Below are 16,166 nucleotides of genomic sequence, written 5' to 3'. Positions count from 1 at the left end.
TGTTAACTAACCTCATCGTAGTAATCATTTCATAATATATACATGTATCAGATCATCATGTTGTATGCCTTAATCTTACACAAAGTTATATTTTAACTTTATTTCAATAAAGCTAGAAAAAAATAGGGAAAAAACCCCAAATATAACTGGCTTAAAGTGATTAACACAGTAAAAGATGGAAAAATAAAATAATTTACCAAATGAAGCCAGAAATTCTTGAAAAGCAGATTGAAAACAACCACAACAAAAACCTCCTTTTAAAAGGGTAGAGGCCAGTCTTTTTTCCTTCATGTTAAGTATAACAAATATTTGATAAATATTTGGGTTATGAGCCATACCAGGTTATGAAATCCATTAGTAAAATTGAGTACGTCTTGTAATACTACCAAAACTGTGGAAAGAGCTAACAATGACAACAAAAATGCAGGAAGGACATTTAACAGAAAAAGAAGTAGGGAAATCCATGGGGAAGTGAACCACATGGACCAAGTGTTGCTGCGGGCAGACCTGCTGTAACCTCTCCTAGGGGCCTGTCAGGCACCTAGGCACCACCTAGGACCTCCTGAATCAGGATCTGTATTTCAGCAAGACCTCAGGATGCATTAATGGTTAATGAGAAAGTCAGATAAATCTGAGGGGCTTTTTTTTTTTCAATTTCTCAGTTCCCCAAATGGTTTCCCAAATGTCTTAGACTACACAGGTTTTCAGACGGCAAAGATTTGGTTGCTGGCTTTTGATCAATTTTTTGTATTAGCACTGTTCAGTTTCGGTATCTGCTGAAGCAATCTGAAAGAATTTTCTTTATCACAACTAGTCAGCTGCAAAAAAGCTGTGGAGAGGTTTAGAAGTGCTATTTGCAATGGGCATAGAATAAATGTGGCTTGTTGCTTTTTGCCTGAAGACAGAAGTTGCTTGGAGGGAAATTCCCCAGCTGTAACAGAATGCCTCCATGATATACTTTAACCAATTTAGTTTTCAAAGTTTGGGACAAATCTTATTTCTTGTTATCAGTTATAGTTATATTTGTGAATTACATCAATGTTAATGAACATTAATTTGAATTTTAAAAGGATGCTTTTTCTTGTCTTAAAGAACAACTAAAACTGAAGCATCTCATTCTGCTTAGAAGAATGACTGACTTTCATTTTACCCTTTTTTATGTGCCATAAATACATACATCAAATAGATTTTTTTTCCCTGAGGCTTGCTTAAGGTCAAAAAGAAAAGAGAAAGGAAAAAGCTGTATTCCTCTCTCCTCTTTTTGATCTGATGAAAGCCCCGAAATGAAATTAATATTGATTTACCCTAAGCAAGGACAGATGTTTCAGGTGGGTATATATGTTTATAACAGGCCTATTATTGATAGATGGGAAATATGGGGACATCACTAGAAAGTGGAATTATGATTCAGTCATGAAAAGAAGAAAGCGGGATTTCCATTTTGTAAGGCTTCAGGCCATAACGAGACCAATCTGGTTTTCTCAGCAATAATTCAGACAGCCTAAACAGTCAGAATGACAATTGGAATCACATATCTGACTTTGTATTTGCACAGTCCAGGTATTGTGTGTATCTGCAGCCATCTGTGGTAGACAGAATAATGGCCCCCGAAGTCCATGTCCTAATTCTGGGAGCTGTGACTATTTTAGGTTACACAGCAAAGGGCAATGGAGGTTGCAATAGGAATGTAAATTGCTAATAAACTGGTCTTACATAAGGAGATTACCCTGCATTATCTGGGTGGGCGCAAGACCACAACGAAGACCCTTAGAAGTGGGAGGGGCAGGCAGAGGTGAGAACCAGAGAGACAGCAGAAGGAAAAGAACTCTGCTGACATTGCTGGCTTTGAAGATGGAGGAAGGGGGCCGTGAGCCAGGAATGTGGGCCACCGCTTGAAACTGCGAAGGGCAAGAAGGATTCTCCTAGAGCCTCCAGAAAGAGATACACCCGCCGATGCTTTGATCATAGCCCTGTGAGATTGGGTGGAGCTTCTGATATTCAGGATTAGGAGATAAAAACATTTGTGGTGTTTAAGCTACTAAGTTTGTGGCATTGTCACAGCAGTAATTTAAAACAAATACACCCTCTTACCATGATTCCTACTCCCACCTGCAACTACAGAATAATAACACTACAACCACAGAATAGTCATGGCTACCACATAGCATACGTTGAACCCCTGCTTGCTATGTGCTAGGAACTTAAAATTTATTATTTTATTTCTTACAAACCTCTGTCCCCCCAAAATCCTAAATTTATGAATGAAGAAATTAAGCCTTATAGAAAATAACTTGTCATCAAGTCACGTTTGAGCAAAGATTTGAATATAGATATTTCTAACTTATTTCAAAGTCTGAACACTTTCTAGTAAACCCACTGTCCCTTGGTAAAGTGTAAACATTAGATGAATTACTCTAATAACTGAATCATCACTAAATGAGAACTAAACTCAAGAGCTGTGTAGCTATGTGTTATTATCCAGAAACAATCCCTAAATTTCAGTAATTAAATGCATTTGTTGTCATAGGACACAGTGACAAAAATCTGTAGCTGGAAATTGAATCAATATGTAGTTGTCCTTTGAAGGCTAGATTTGAAGGCTATACTTACGCTCTGAACACATAAATTATTTGTGTGCTGACCCCAACAATTACTTCATGGTTATAACAAATAATTGGAACGGTCAAATTTATGGCTCATATACTATTTTGTATTGTTACATGTACTTCTTTCACAAGAAAGAGAGACATTCTTTCCCAGTTAAAAGGGAATGAATATATCTCCTTGGGAGCGATCTACTACTGCGGTTCTGTTAGAATAATCATAAGCCACTGTTATCTTCTTTACCAGCGCAGTATCCTCTCAAGCACCATTTTCTCTGCAATAGTAGGAAAGTGTTTCCTAGAGCTCTTCTCTCTTCTGGTGGCTTTATTCTCTGGTCAACCTGCAAACCTTGCTTTACCACTTGTGATGATGCTGTGTTTACCCTCACACTTTCTTGCCCACTTGCCGGGAGAGAGACCAGCGGAGCCTTTATTTCTGCTGAAAGCAGTACAGATAGCCATGATTAAGAGTCAAGAATTCATGTTTCCAACAGCATCACTAGTTCGTGGCAGCTGACTCTGTTGCCCGGCAGGCAATTTTAGTGCCATCTTATCAGGTATGCGATTTCCACTTGATATGTCATTTGGATCCTGGCCTCTCGCTTCTTTAGCTGTCAGACTGTGGGCCTCCCAGAGCAGCAGACTGCTCGGATGCTAGAGGGAAAGGGCTGACTCCCATTCTTCAACAGACCGTTAAAGAAGGAGTTCCATCTGGTGGACTCTGCAGCCTTCTATGTCCCCTTTGGAGCAGGATGGGAGAACATTATAGTGGTGGCAAAATTAACGAGGATGTAGTGAGGTGAACAAGTCTTTCTGTGATAATTCAGAACTAACTAGAAATATTTTCTTTTGCTTCAGAAATACTACTTTAGAGTGAACTGAAATTTAAATTAAAATAAATTCTTAATTTTGAATATATAGGCTTAAAGAATATGTTTGGGGCAGCCAAATTTTTCCTACATTTGAGGCTAAAAGAGAAATGTTTTATAAATTATTTTCTCAATATCTTTAATTCAAAGACTCCCTTTTTACTAGAGTCTAGAAGGTTACCTTTTATTATTCAAATGTAAATGTTTCATGAATGGGATATATTTAAAAATATAAACAAATTTTAAAAAATATTTCTGTGAGACTCAGGGAAGGGCTGAAATTTTTGTGTTAATATTGAATCCAAGAAATTAGACCGATTCTCTGTGCCATGTAAATACCAAAGTAATTATGTCCCATGATGTTTATGTAGGTACGATAATACCCAAATCCTTCTTTTCACAAGATGTTAACTCTATTTGAAAAATATCAAGATACTTTGGAAGACACACAAATTCTTCTAGTCACCGCTGCTCAAATCTATATTTACAAATGAAGAACAAACCTATTAGGTTACTGAATACTCACGTCTCAAATTTACTGAGAGTAATTTGTTAGAGAGGAACAGCTAAATCATATTTTAACACTGACTTTACCTGTGTTACAGAAATGTGCTTTCCAATTGGCTCGCCAAATCAGAATCTAATCTCTCAAAGCATAGGTCTCACTCTGATATTTTCCATTTGAAATGGTTTCCTTGCTTAAGGAGTCAAGGAGAAAAACACAACTAAAACAATGTCTGTTCTGCTGCTCACCCATAAACACGTCCACATCTCCCAGGCCCAAATACTTCTGAACCAGATAACAAACCCCCAGAGCTGTGTGCTGGTTTTTTTCCACATTCTGCTTGGAAATCGTCACTTCATCACCGCTTGGGAATTCTCCACCATTAGGTCCTCTGCCTTGTTTTCAAACTGGGAACCATCATTTTGCCTGGCCTGGTTTGAAATCTGATTGTCTACCAGCTTCCAATCTGGTACCCTCTGGCGTGCCGTACTGACATTTGGCTCTCACAGTTTCATGCTGCTAAACTCCAAGTTTTGATGTCCTGTGTGCTGCCCAAACCCCCGAGGGCACTCTATATCCAGACCCCTCATGTCTGGTGAGAAGAAATCACGTATTGAAAACTCGTCTTGATGTTTTCATTTGCCTTAATGACTTTGCGAGTGAGTAAATTGGAAAATAATGTTCCTAAAGCACTGTTGCTAGGAAGATGGTTAATGGTGTAGCACAGAAAATATCTCAAGAGAGAGTCTATGCTCAGGTTGGGCCCCAAAGTGTAAGCGGTTCTTTCTGCCAAAGACATCAGAATAAAACACCACTATTCCCAGGGGTGGCGAGAAGGCAGATTGTTGTCAGGACACCTGTGCACAAAGAGGGCTCAGATTCGAAAAGGGGAGAGCCAGCCTTGGCAACAACAAGGCAGGCAGACAGCAGATACTTCTGCACACCTGAAAGGAGGACATAATTAGTGAGACTGAAGGTCTTGAAATGCAGACTAAGAACTAGTGATGAGAGCATTAAAACAAAGAATTGCCGATCAAGGAGTGGGAGGTTTGAGACAACCAAGAAGTCTATACAGTTTCGGGAAGAGGGAAAAATTGGATGTGGATTCTTTTATCCAAATAAGTTAAAGTCTGCTATCATTTCTCTAATAAAGTATCACCAAGTTTCATACCAGAATTCTACAGTTCATGCACCATGGGCTTTGTACGTAATTATGCTGAAATTCCCTGTGTAGCGAAAGATAGAACTGACGCTCTCGATTGTTGGATTCAGTCATTCTTCACCAATCCTTGTCCTGCCACCATGGAGTTGTAGTTCCTGTGATATTACACAGTGGTGTCGGCCTCAGTTCCTTCGAGGGGATCACCGAGCAGATTCCAGCGCTCACTTGTGGAGCAGGGGGAGACCAGCACACGTGAGCAAACCAACACAGACCAGCGACCTTCCTCAGGGAAAGCTGCCTTTAAAAGAGTTGTCTTTGTGTCTAGAGTACACTGAGGAGGGAAGGAGCCTGCTTTTCTGCTCTCAACATAGCACCATCTTTACACAACAGTAACCATGCAAACCCAGGAGGATGGAAACACGGGATGGTAGCTTCACATATTCTTTGCAGTAGCCCAGCGTGGTTAGTGGGAGCTTGGACTTTGGAGGGAGGCTGCCTGGGTTGCAATCCTGGCCTTGCTTGATTCCATTTTTTCATTAGCGAGGATAACTTACATCTCGTTTGGTTGTAGATGTTCGTCTGTTTTTTTCTACAGGGATATTGGAAAGATTCAAAAACGACCACTCCATAGCTACCGTTTTTTTCAGAATCCCCTTTGCTTATTTTTGAAAAAGAGAAGTTATCTTTATGATATATGTTCTTTCTTGCCTAAAAGAACATACCATGTTGATTATTTTAAGGAAATTTGGGTAGGGGTGGTTAAGTTTGGTAAGCAGGCTGGGCCACACAGTATCCAGGCTCACATTTAAGCAGACATACCATGGCTCAGTCTCTCCTAATACTGAGGCAAGAGAGTGCGTCATGAACTTCTAATTTCTTTATTCTCTTTTGCCTTGGAAGGAATTTAAACTGAATACAAAAGAGTTTTGTTGAGCCACCATTTTACAGCATATTTTAAGTTTAGATTTCTGTTTACAAGTATATTGTAATGAATATATTATAACAGATACACTATAATCTATGAACATGCATTATTAGGATGAAAATGTCCCTCACATATTCTTGTCTTTGGAATAATAGCAGCCAAATAAAAGGCAAAAACAAAGTTTCACCTGCAAGGAAATAAGGACAATTATGAGTTTGCAATAACGGAGAAAGTCTAAGACAGATACTGCTGTTGGAAAAGCTTCTAAAATAGACCTCCAGCAGCATAAATCCCCCGTAAACGATCACGTATTATCAAGACTGTGGAGATTTAGGTTTGTCTCTTCTTAGTTTTGTCTGTCACTGAAGTAGTAACAGAGGTAATTTTCTACTGAATTAAAATAAGCTGTGGCAGTTCTTCACGGATCATAGTACACTTCAATAATAAGGCCTATTATTGTTAACAGGGGGAGAGTGATTCCACCAGATGACAAGCCGGATATACCCCTTGGTGCTCATCTACAGTGGTTAAACGGGATTTAGTGAATTGTTAACAAACTGGGGTAATTTGTATAAATGCATTTTATTGCCACTTTTGAGATAAAAAATCTCTATAAATTGAATTTCTAATATTTTAATCTCCTTTAATTCAAATATTATTATTGTGCCAGTAGTTAACTTAAGAACAAATGGGCAAGGTTGAAATGAGGTAGCTTTTGATGACTAGGGGAGAAACTACCAATGACTCGCGCTACACTGCGATGGAACGCCGTACTGAAAGATCGAGCGAGCTTCCTTGAAAGCCGTGCTAAGAAACAGCATTCATGCATCTGATAGAGGCTTGAACACGTTGCCTTTAATATTACACGTGATTCTCGAATGCTGTCATTTCAGGGTCATGTCTGAATCCATATCAAGATAGTGTGTGTAGGACAGTGCAACATACTCTATCGATATTATTATAATTGCAAAGTTTTTACCTTTTTCCATAGAAGTTGTACATGTAGAGGAAGACCTTCACATGGTTAAAAAGGATCAATCAGTAAAGAGAGTATTAAGCAAAAATAAAATGTTCCTTATCCTCATTCCCATCTCCTACATGTAGTCAGATTTAACTATCACTTTTTAATATTTTTAGTTAACCAAAATCAAAATAATATGCTCATGTCTAAAGTCTTTCTTTATTAAATTTAAACACTATCTATTGCTTTCCTGCCAATAAAAAATAATGAATTCACCATTACCTGTCCTCTGCTCCCAATCTTCCATGTAAGTTGCTACAATTTAGTTCATCTGCTACCATCTCTTCTTGTTCTAACCTCTAGTTAGTGTTCCACCAATTTTAAACAAAGTTTACTCTCCACTTTTACACTTGAATAGACACTTTAACTTCCCTCTTTTTACCTGTATGCTATCAAAGTTTATAGTATTTATACTTTGTTACTGTAATTAATTCTTCAGTACTTTGCCTATAGATTCTAAAAATTGAAAATCGATAAACTGTGCTTTCGATTTGGTGATTATTTACATATCACACAGTGCAACAAGCAGAGTGATTGCACTTGAAGAGAAAATTATGCTGTCCTATGTGCCATTTGAAGAAGAATGTTGTAAGTTTCAAAGTCAGATGGGTTTATTTTATCTTCACAGTTGCTCAAAAGAATGCCTGATTTGGGAGATCCAAGTTCCCTAATACTCATTGTAATTAACAATATATTTCTTTCTTCTGGGAAGCAAGTTAGATTGGAACTGGAAAACATATATATTTTAATATGTCACTGTAGGATCTGTTTGTTCTCCTTCCAGAAGAAACATTACGCATTTTGTAATGAGAAGCAAGAAGATAAAAAGTATGCTAAATTCATGTAAAACATCTTATTCTATCTAAATATTATGTTTGTGTTCTCCTTTAGTTTTCTATTAAAGAATAGAGAGGGATCTGCACAGTCTCAGATGAGGTCATGGAGCTGTGATTTGGTATCATCACGGCTCATAATTTATTCTCTAGGGATTAACAAGAGGGTGCGATAATGTCTCCATTTTAACAGAGTTCCCTGTTGAGGGTACAAAGCTTTGTGACAAGCTGAACAAAAGCTTCTAGGTGTCTCTTTAAGACCAAATAAACCATACGACTTGGTAATTTCTCTTTAGACAATAAAGAGTCAAACACTAATAGCACCATAACCTCGCTTGGTGTTTGTGGCTGAAACTATCATGTCCATTTTTATCATGTGCCCCTCCACTTGGTTGGCCATGGAATTGAGTGGAACGTGGATAGGAGTGATGGAAGCCACCCCTCAGACAGGCCCCTAAAATGTCCTGCACATTCTATTTCCCCGTCAGTCATCTGAAAAATCAAGAACGATGACACTTGATAACCACACATGGAAAGAGCATGGTTCTCTGGGTCACTCCTTGCAGGAAAGCACATAGAAGGGTAGCTTCATAAAAAAATTCATCTGTGGTAAAATCAATCAAGACATAAGCTTTCATTAGGTTAAAAGTCATGAGACTCGAGGGTTGATTTCGGTGGGATAAGTTGGCCTTTTATGACTTTCATATGATTGTTTTATGAAGAAATTATGGTACACTTGACTGGTCTCTGTTCTTGGTGTTTTGAAACTTCTACCATGTTTATTAAAAAAAAGGGAAGTAAAAGCATAGCTCAGAAAGGTTAGTTGTATCCAACTTTAACACCAATTTCATTTCACGTTCTGACTAAGATTTCTTGTGAGGGTATTTTTCTAGAGTCTTTAAAAGTTTTTTGTTGAAATATATTATGATTTTTTGTCATACTGCTAAGATAATCCATCTTAATCACAAAGTTTATTTAATAAAATTTATTTTCTGAAGACATACTTCGAGTCTTTGGTTATAACTTGTGGCATTTCACTATGAGACAAATCTTTTAAGCTTTTCTTTATTTGCTGCATAGCTGTCATTCCAAGTCCTTTTTCCCAAAGGTTAGATCCATACCGTCCTTATATACCATGTTTTCTTCTTTTTGTATTCCTTTTGCATTTTTCCAGATAATACCCCTTAGTAATTAAAAATATATGTATATTCAAAAGATATAAACTTTTTGATTCCCATATTTCTAAAATTATCTTCAATTTTTCTTCACAAATTATGAAGGACTGGCAAAGGTGCATTATAGGTTTAAAATAATTTCTGTCAAATCTTTGACAGCACTGTTCTTCTGACTTCTAGAAGTCACTGTTGCTAATAACTTGTCTATTATATTCTAAGTTTCCTTCCTTTGGAGGTAAACTGTTTTTGTTCTCTGGAAGCTTTTCAGACCTCTTTAGTGTTAGTATTCTATAATTGCCTAATGATGTGTCTAGTGTTGGGTAATTACAAGTTTATTTTGCTTGGCACTTGGTAGATTCTTTTGATTGAAACTTCCTTTCATCATCTCTGGAAAATTCTCTTCCATTTTTCTTGGATCATTTCCTTTCCTCCATTTTCTCAGTCCCCATCAAAGTCCCACCACCCTCCAGAACACCGCCTAGATATATGATTAATTTCCGGGTTTGATGCTTCATATCTCATTTTCTTTTCTGTAGATTCATGTTATTAACTATGATACAGTATTGCCTCCTAAATATATATATATATATATATATATATATATATATATATATATATATATATGGACATTCCTGCCTTTCTCATCTCTAAACAATTCAGAATCATGGAGATTTACCCTGTCTTTTTAAGTATGCATTAAAATATATAAAATTACTAACTTTATGGCTATTTAACATGAATTTAAAGTAATTCATAAATAACTTTTCAAAAAGGTCAAACTAAATCGATTTTAGATTTTACCCTTTCATCTATTTTTACCATATTTTAATTTTTTCCTCTAATACTCAGACTTTACATTCTGGGGTAAAAAGCATAAGGGGTATTTATGCCTGGGGAGAAGGGTGCTCACGTTACTGGATCGTAAATCAGAACTTTCTGAAGCAACACCGACTCTCTCAATCAGTTGATGCTTTGGATGCATCATATGGTGAAGATCTGGAAGAAAATTGATACTTAGATCTTACTTTTTCTTCCTGGAATCTCCCATTGATTCTGGATTCTTAATATATGCTCTCAATATACAGAGATTTCTAAGTGAGAATTTTTCCCACCTCCATAATTATGCCTCTGAGATGAGGTATCTTCCAGGTACCATTGTTCAGTCTTGATACATACCTGCATATGTTGTTTTTTGCATTTATGCCTTACATCTAAATAATGTTTCTTATTACCTTTGTATTTCTGCATTTTCCCATAGGGTCTAGTTTCAAACATATGCACGTGTGTCTATATGTATATATGAGTGTATATATTTATATATATATATATAAAACTTTGGGTGACTATAGAAGGAGGAACTCTTCCATGGTCTTCAGTGCTAACGTGGTAAACTTTCGTTACATAGTGTGGTTTCAGGCTTACTGTGTGCCATTAGGCTTTGTGACTTGCGAACTGCTGTTTATTTCTTTTATTGATTTCTGTAGCATCCTCCTCTCCATTCTTTCTCACTTCCTGTAACATCTCTTTGGATCTGGAGAGCACCTGTCTGCCATCTGATTTCAGTTGAGCCAGTTTCTTGGCTTACTCCCTCTTTAACACTGATGACAGTTTTAGTCTCCAACGTTTTCTCTTATCTGCACTGCCACACTTGCATTTCTACACTAGGTGTCATTAAAGCAAAATGTCCTAAAATTTTACATTTACATTTTGACATAGACAGCTACAGTTATACAAAGTAATCTCTCATATCTCCATTGGGCCATATGAATGCTATCTTATAAGAGCAAAAAAGGATTTTCTTTCTAAGACTCCTGTTGGTGTTGACATTGCATATGGCCAGCAAGAACTAGTCAGCATTGTGGTGTAAGCAAGACATTTACACAGCAACTAGGAAACAGAAAAGCATTGGTATCTGAGGCTTGTCCTTTGCGGGGTGTTCAGTGGGGGCTGTGCTTTCAAATACCTTCCTTCTCTGATTGGTTGGGGTTATGATGGTAGGTAGATGAATCTTCAATAAATATTTGAAACTGATTAGCTGACTAAGAGCATAATTTATGTTATTTCAAGCCCATATTTTAAGCTCATCTTATGATGAATTTCTACTTTGGGCTTCTGTAAGATAAAATATAGAAGCATTAAGTAGAAAATAAAAGATGACATCATTTTCATCAGCTTGTGCTTAAATAGAAATCCTATCCAGGTCAAGTTCCTCAGGTTCACAGGCGATGGAAGCACTTGTTTATTTAAAATAGTGCAAATAATATGCAAAATTTGGGGGAAAAACAGACTGTAAAACACTCATAATTTGAAATATTCTTTTCACTAATAGCAGAGATTTAATAATAAGAGTCCATGATTTTGTAAAGTAAGAACTATTTAGTACTTATTAGGTACAAAATACACCTATAACAGCCCTAGAAAAAAGAAACCCCAAAGACTCTTATTTACATGCATTATAGATGAGAATATAAAACCTGTCTATAAATCAGGTTTTGAATTTTCCTTTAATTGTGCTTTTCAAAGTAGATAATTAAATTGCTATGTCTTTGGGAAAAGGTCAGCTTGTTGGGATAGCAGAGATTAATCTCTCTAGGGCATTTGCTCTTAATAACCGTGAATCGTTGTTTCATAAGCTTGAAGGCTTGGCAAGACTCCATCCAGCCTAAAATACTTTGAAAATGACAGAAATTCACTAAGAAACACTTTAATAGTTTTACTAAATCACCAATTAACCTGAATAAGTACCTTTGTGTTCTCATCTACCAGTTCACCTACACTATGATCAGATATCAAAGAAAATGAGCATATGAAGCCTCCTGGGGTCTTCAGGGTTCATTCCTGTGTTTGGTTTGGTGTTTGTGCCCTGAGCTAGATGTAGAGGGTGAAAGATATGAACTCAGGTTCAGACAGAATAAAACCTCTCATTCTATAAATTGTTACTGAGTACCTGCCATCTGATTTTGCATTTTTATTGTAATTCCCATGCTGTGCCTTTATACAAATTACTAAGAGTAATTTCTAGCATAACTTTTAAGAGAATCCTAAAAGAATCTTTCTAAGATATAATGACAAAATCTATGTCTATACAAGCAAAATTAAAATCCTTTGTTGAGAATGTTAGTCCTTCTAATGAGAAGCAAGCAAACAAACCAAAAAACCCAGTAATCTGATCCTGAATTATCTAATGTGAATATTCTCATGTTGATGGGATTATCCTACATCCCATTCATAAAGCCTAAAAGTAAAAGAACAAATTGATGTTAAATTATAAATGAAATATGTTGTTTTCTAGAACATAACTATCAGAGACATAAATATAATTCATGCATCATTTTCAAGTTGTGAGCCTAAATTTTGCTAAATTCTATCAACAAACACTTAAATTACCAGTAGCAGATCTAGATCCCATTGGGAAAACTTTATTTTTTCATATGATACTTACTAGTGTATGTTCGATAATTATTTTGCAAAAGCTTATTTAATGCAACTGGGATCACCACTGCTTAAAATAAGGACACTTCTAAAGTGAACACCTATTTCTAGATTATCCCTCCCGGTCATTAGGCAGCTTGTGCTTTCTAATAACATTCTCTGACTTCTCTGGGGTATAAAAGATTTTCCGTTTCTTCATATTTGTAGGAATGAATCTTCCCCTCATCCTAATGCCTTCAATATGTGTGTTGGCATCAACAACTTGGACTCCTAAGGGAAGTGTTTAATACCCTGTAATGGCAGCATTTAAGGGGAAGTGGCAAAAATGGGGACTATTTTCTAGGAGAAAAATCACAGTTTTTATTAGTCTTAACTAACAAGGTTCATAACAACAACAAAAATATACTTGTAATTGCTTTTTTTCCCTGGCTTAGTAAGGGCTTCTTTCTTGGGACACTCAGATTACATTTTAACCTTAAAAATTATTTTGTTAATTGATGTTGATTTAATCATCTTTCCCTGCGAGCATTAATTGTTGAGCACTTTGTGTTACCAAAGTTCAAAATGAAGAGATAACTCTTGTTGTCACTTGATTATATCAACCTGGAGATACTTACAATTTAGTAAATTGTTGCCTAGAACATCTGTCTTGAACCATCAAAGTATCCATGGGACAAAGTATAAACTCGTATTTTTCTTATCAACACTAGTTTGGTTTATGCCCTTTTAATATTTACTATATTTTATTATTATTAATAAGCCCTTTCTTTTATCAATTGGTAACAGAAGGATTTTTTTAAGTTGACATTTATTACTTTTACAAACTGATTTCTTAGTCAATTGCCTGATTTTTAAAAAATATTTCAAATAAACATGAAAGCAATTTCACCATAAATATATGAAACTAACTGACAGAAGTTGTAGCTATAAATAAATTGCCAAATCATATTTTTTTACCTGTTTATCAGATCCTAGCACTGCTGACTAATATTTTCATAGTCTTCTCTTAGTATATGTGTCTTTCTACAATTAGTAAAAGACATTCATTCTGCATTTCACATTTAGTAACACTGCTGCCCCAAAAGGGGAAGGGAAAAGACCTAAGTTTTTGTCTTACCCAAAAGAGAAGAATTCAGATGGGAGATGGAAGCATTGTGTAGCGAAAGATTTTAAAGGTTTTATTTAGCAAAGGGAAAGTACACCTCCAAGAACGGGGGGCAGGCTGGTCCAAGGGCGGAGAGCAATGGTCTCCGTCTCCCCCTTCTCTTATACCCTGGCTTAGAGGTGGTCTCTTGATTGACTGACAGCTCTTGCCCCGGGAGTGCTTAGTCATGCTCGTCCCCTTTTGCACATGTCCTTACCCATGATGCACACAGAAAAATCCAAGGGGGGCCTAAACCACAATGCTAATTATATTACAATAAGCATTGGGTCATTTTTGGTTAGGTCCTTGTCGCTACCACACAGTTGCAGCTGCTGGGTTCTAACGGGTCTCCTGCTGGCACTCATTTAGAGGCAGTAAAGCCCCACTGTGCTGAAGGCAGGCATACGGCCATCTTCCGGATCATCCTACCTCTCCTCCACCTTATCTGCCGGTGCACCCACTTATCTTAGGTGTTGAAACTACCAAACAACACCTCCCAAAATTTATATGTGCATCAAAAGAAGTATTCCTAAAGTAAAATAATCATAATTTCCATTAAACTTACAAATCATGTGTCATAATGTAATACAAATATTACATGTGTATTAACATGTACAAAAGAATTCCAACTTTTGAGAAGATTTTGTACATTTTAGGATTTTATGATTATCTATATAAAATGTATTTGCCTTTAATGTTAAGAATAATTTTAAAGAACTTATTTCTGTCTACTATTTGTTTAATTAAGTGAACAGTTACATTCATTCTAGTCTACAATTTCTAATAATATAGTAAAAAAAATGACTACATCCCAAAGCTGTTTGGATCTGAAATTCATTTTATTTCTCTGCTAGATCATTTAAGACTAAATTCCTTTGTATCACCATGTTTCAGATCATTTGTTCCGTTTACCACTAATAAACTCTTTAACCTAAAAAGTTGTTTAAATTGTGTTTTCCTGTGATGATAAATATCTGCAAAATCATTTGTTCATTGTTATGTCCAAAATTCAGTCATTAGCACTGAGGTAATCACTCTACTTTTAATTATGCTGCCTGCAAAGGCTTACAACAGCTTCAGTTCTGAACAGACCATTCCTTAAAGCAATTCACCTCAAACTATTAAACTAAGAAATTAATGGCTCTGTCGACCGTGGCTCTTTCCAGCCGATTACTTGAATAAGATAAAGTTTTGTGTAAAGCACATTCTTTTTCCTTTGTCCTTGCTTTGCAATTTATCATGAAGTTTGATGACCTTCCTCCAACTCATCATTCTAATCAAACTTTCCCACTTGTACTAACCACTTCCTGTGGTGTGCATTTTAGTCATTGATTCTGTGTGTGTGTGTGTGTGTGTGTGTGTGTGTGCGCGCGCACGTGCGTGCTGTGAATCTGTTTAGGGCAGAGAGGTTGTTACATGAAGAATAGTGTCTTAAGGAGTCATACAACAACACGAAAGAGTATAGATATTAGTGAAGGAAAAATAAACCAGTTTCTCCCCTGGATTTTAGCTTTGTCTTTCTGACCAACAAGTTACTGAGCTGCCTGATGCAACCCATAAGAACTTACTTTTAGAAAGGAATTTGATCAATTCATTCACACTGAGATATACAGGATGAAAGGCTCAAATGTTGCTAAGGGAAAGGGCTTTCATGATGTTTTCAAAGAAATACCACTATAATTATATAATATATTATATACACTTTTTTCTCTTCATTTAAAATATATATAAAATTTTGTTTAAAAATATAAATTTACATTATATGATTTATATACAAGGGACAACTATGGCAGAAAGAATGGAGGGGATGAGGTAAGTGGGCTTACACGGCTGTGAGTTTTTAAAACTTTACGTGAAGCGGTCCAATTTTAACACTGAGTAGACTGAGATGTTAAAGGTACACACTGCAACTCCTAGAGCAACCACCAAGATAGTACAGGGAAGGTTAGCTAAAATCAAATAGTTAAATAAAATGGAATTCTGAAAAATGCAATTAACACAAATTTTGGATGAAATCAACAAATTATTTGCAGAATCAACATACCAACTTTACACAAGATTAGTAGAAAACTGTAATATTTGTATGTATATTAAAGAAATTAAGTTTATTATAAAAAATTTGTTCACAAAGAAAACTGCAGCCCCAGATGGATTCACTGGTAAATTCTAGCAACCATTTGAGGGAAATATAATACCATCTCACACAAACTGTTTCAGAAAATTAAGTAGGAAATACTTTCAATTTGTTTAATAAGACATTAACTTCCCTGATAACAAAGTTACACAAAGTCATTACAAGGAAAGGAACTACAGACAAATAACTCTCATGAACTTAGATGCAAATATTCTCTACAAAATATTTGCAAATAAAATTCAGCAATACATATCAAATCAGTATAATGACCAAGAGGGTGATAGTACCAGGAATGTTAAGTTGGTTTAACATTTTAAAAAGTTAATGGAGAACTAGAACCCATTTCTCTCTTATCACCTCCAA

Source organism: Vicugna pacos, unplaced genomic scaffold, assembly GCF_048564905.1.
Source record: "Vicugna pacos unplaced genomic scaffold, VicPac4 scaffold_21, whole genome shotgun sequence".
NCBI lineage: Eukaryota > Metazoa > Chordata > Mammalia > Artiodactyla > Camelidae > Vicugna > Vicugna pacos.
Note: the sequence above shows the minus strand (reverse complement) of the source record.